A 4,353-nucleotide genomic window follows, 5' to 3' on the forward strand; every position below is an offset into this window, starting at 1 on the left:
GCATGCACATCAATTTTTGTGTAGCCGTTCGACGAATTAATTAGCCTTTGTCGACTCCAGAATGTTCCTCTCATATTTCCTGCCTTATCACTTTATGTCGCCTCTGTATTTGACTATCGGTCATATTTATTATACTTTTGTTGCGTTATCAGTTCTGCTAAAACTATACCATTGTTCATTCTTTCATAGTTCTCATTTTGCAATGCATCTCATATGTCCTCTTGTACCAGCTTAGTCGAGCTTTTTAAGTAACTGCATATACGTAAAATGATTATGTAGTTTCGCTTTTGCTTATTGATTGAATCACTGCAAAAACAATGTGCAGATGCAAATTGTGTTCAGTAGATCATAGATCTAAATTTTTTTAGGAGAATTGTGAGTGTATAGCCATTCTTTTCTCTGGAAAAGTTGTTAATGAAGTTTATTGAATGTATGATTGTAAGCAGCAACTTTAAAGGAGAAACGACTAAGTAGCAACTGGAGCAGGAGTCAAAGAATGTAAATTACTTGCTTCCAAATTTGAGATTTGCTGATTTGTCCTCGCCCGGGTAAAGATCGCAGGTTAATCCTATTCGATCTGTATGTCTGATTCATATTCCATCTGTCTGTTGAAAGGATTTTGTTACCAGTTCCAGGTTTTTTAAAAACCCTACTTATTTGCCTAACAAATAACAACATTCGAACCGAACTACGCGCAGAAAGAAATAGAAAAGATTTATGGAAAAATTTGAAGGATATGTATTTTTGGGAACTTTCTTTCTGATATATGTTTTTAGGGCTTAATTATTTTCACTGTTGGTCCTCTCTACATAGAACCTATTAATTTTTACTTGTGACTTGCACTCGAATGTTACTCTCTTTCTTGTTGTCTATATTCTTGTGGTTGCGTTTCTGTTATTGGTAGATTGTCACAGTTTTAAATATGCTAAAGGTCTTTGCTTTGGTCTATCCTTTTTGCTTGGGATTGTTTTCTTACCTGTAGCCACATCGCTGAAGCATCTGCTCTCTCCACGAGACACTTGCACTAACCAAAAAAATGCATTTGTCCTTTCTTTCGCTATTATATAACTTTCTAAATTGCAATATATGCCAACCTGATAGTTGAATGTTACAAGTCTCAACATTGTAGATCACTCTGTTGTCTCTGCTTTTGTTGAGTCTTTACACTGTAGATTAACCTATTCTTTGTGCTTCTAACGAGTCTCAACATTATGGGTTAATCTCTCAGTACCCTACAACTAATTTCAGGTCAGCCAGTGCTCTCCTACTCTCAGCACTATGAGTTAATGTCTTAACAAACTACAACTCATTTCAGAGTGGCATATTAAGTAAGCTTAAACAAACCAATACCTTAGTTTGCATCGCTATTACTAGGGAAAGACGACCATCTGCCTCTGGGATGTCGTTTAGTGGCTGAGAAGGCTTGTTACCATCCAATACAGCAAGCTTTAAATCTCTGTAAGCATGGATCCCTTACGTGTGTGGGTATAGTAAATTTGGGTCTTCAAATGAAATTGGATTACAGATAAAACATGGGCTAAATTGTCCAATTTCTTTAGCTACCCACTATATAGTTGATAAAAGAGCAAATACCGAAAATAGAGGCCCATAATCCTTTTGTGAAACAAGGGAATAATGGCGAGCATATTAAAACAGATCAAGAGAATGGAAAAACAATTAATCCATGTGTCGATAAGGGAAAACTCGGGGAATTTAGACGTCCTCTCCTTTAAATCTATTAAAACCATCTCAAATGAAATTTTTGTGTTTGTCATAACCAGTACAAATTTTACACAAAGTGAGAAATACTCATGCCATTTCTCTTGATGATTGATCAATACATAAAGGTGAACATAATACATTACATTATCCTCTCTTGATTTCACAGATTTCCACTCACTATGTTCTGTGATAAAATACTAATTTGTAAACAAAATCCACAATTGATGTTTTGCAGGAAGGAGACCATGTCAAAAGCATAAATCCTGGATACCTGTCATATGGAGCGGTACTGCTTAATACAACAAAGAGAATTGGCAACAAAATTGCTTTCTCTCTTTAAAATTATATATTTGTCATGCATCCCACAAACTCTCACTTACATATATGTTACAGCACAGCAACAGAGCCACGTACTCTGTTTTAAATGTTGCAAATGCTCAAAAGACATTTTTATTTCTTGATTGTATGCTTTCATATATAGATTGTATTGATGTATATAAATCAATGACAAAGAAAGGACGCTAACTTCCAATATAATGTCAAAGATATTAACAACCAAAGTAATTTGTTCATCTTCACTTCCAAGATATTCAAATTGAAGCTGATAACATTGTTCAAAAAATCCATTACATAAATATATAAATGAAAGGAAATTAGCTCAAACAAGAAATACCAGATTGCACCTTATGTTCTCTATGTTCAGCAACTCTTTCCAACAACAGAATACCAGCAGTGACAGAGGAATTATATTTATTCAAAAAATTGTGTTGTCATGGACCGAATGTGGTCTCTTCGAATGCCACGATTGCACAATATTCACATAATGGATTGGTTGTACAAAAGGCTTTAGAAACTAGTGCAAAGCCATATTTCACAACCTTTGACAACATCCTCCTTGCTTGTGACAAAATTGTACTTAAGGAACAGGGTATGGACATCTGTCAAAACATAATTGGAGGTGGAGTTTTTTTTGGTAGACCCATATTTCAAGGTAAAATTCAGACTTTTCTTTCAAGAAGACTCTCTTCCACAAAAGCTAAAATAAAAATTTTCTCCCACCAAATCTTTAAATTAAGCATAAACATATCGGCAGGAACTTAACACTTTGCGTCTCTTGTTTACATTGAGTATAGCTTCCTAATAAGTGGGTCCCTTTTGATCATATTCATCTTTTTTCCATCTCTATATTTTTGAGTGTTCTTTTTATATCTAATTTTTTTTTTTTTCTCTTTTATTTATTTTTATTTTCATAATTCAAAAAGTGCATGTGTGTTATCAATTGGATTGAAGCTAATAAGTAATTGTAGAGCTTATGATGATATATTTGTCTACTTAAACATATTGAAGTTGAAGAGAAATAAAATTGTACAAAATGGTCATGTACTAAGGAAAGTTTGAATAGAACTATCATACAAGCCAAAATCTAGCCATAGAAACCATATTTTTTGTCATGTTACATTCTTTAAGATTTTATTTCCTTTAGATGGAGATAAAAAACTCAAACGTCTTATCTAAGTTGAGAAGTGTATCAAAACATGCCTCCCCGTGTCAATACTAGAGATGATGTTACAAAAGAGTCTCAAGTTATTAGGAATAATAATGTTAACAAAACCACCTTTAAAAGTGATGATAAAATAAATATCCTCCATGAAAGGAAAAAATAAAATGTTGATAAAAATAGAACATAAACAAAAAATACCAAAGAAATTTTAGATTGATTGAGTGTTAAAGCACTAACTCATTGAATGAATGGAGAATCAAATTACTTAATTTGGATTGTTCAACCCCTGACATTCTGATTACAATTGAACCTAGATCTTCATATACTACATAAGAGATTTCAAACAGTTTCTACATTCAAATAGAAACGCTTGGTCTGCCCTTTTGTGCTAGTTGAAGTATTCATATAGCAAGCCATAATGAATTTGTGTAATTCAAGAGAAATTTAAGACACGTTACAATTTTTTGGTAACATATTTAAAGTTTATTTATTTTTATATTCTTTTATTGGTGATCCCTGCATCCCCAAAAATCTTGAAATTTTTTTCTATTACCAAAACCCACTCCAAGTGTGTCACAAACCATAGTTATCTATAATTACTTATTTTGAAAATGATGCTTATTTTATTTATGAAATTGAAATGAAATGGGAATGGAATTTTTAGTGAAACAAATGATAATGAAATAGGAATTCAAATGCAATGAAAATATTTACATTACGTTATTTATGTAAACGTAATTGAATAATCAGTAGTAATTTTGTGAAACTGGGGATCATCATTTCTAATGAGCAATTGAGTGCAAGTGAATACAGGCACAGGTGAACGCGGATGGAGGCGAGAACAGGTTCAGGTAGAGTTGTTTTAGCTCTTGGACTTCGCTAGAATGGATGGGAATCTCACACACCACATTAGAATTTATAATTTGCATCTTGTAAAGATGGATGATTTAAATGACTTTATTTGAGTGTTTGTTTAAATTAGAATGATGAATTTGGAATGAGTAGTTTTAATTGATAGATTGCTTTAAATATGTGTACATGTATTTTGATGTTTGTATGTGCATCTTGTGAAATGGATTAAATATCGCGCTTAAGTATCCTTTGTAACTTGGGTTATACATAAATTCTTA

General features: G+C 32.6%; 1 long non-coding RNA gene across 1 annotated transcript; it reads left to right on the forward strand.

Moving 5' to 3' along the window:
* Positions 1 to 2,837, forward strand: LOC131858685 (uncharacterized). Its single transcript, XR_009359020.1, has 3 exons — positions 1 to 248; positions 447 to 561; positions 1,958 to 2,837. It is a non-coding gene; the product is annotated as an uncharacterized LOC131858685 (long non-coding RNA).
* Positions 2,838 to 4,353: the final 1,516 nt, after the last annotated feature.

This window comes from Cryptomeria japonica, chromosome 10, assembly GCF_030272615.1.
Source record: "Cryptomeria japonica chromosome 10, Sugi_1.0, whole genome shotgun sequence".
Classification (NCBI taxonomy): Eukaryota; Viridiplantae; Streptophyta; class Pinopsida; order Cupressales; family Cupressaceae; genus Cryptomeria; species Cryptomeria japonica.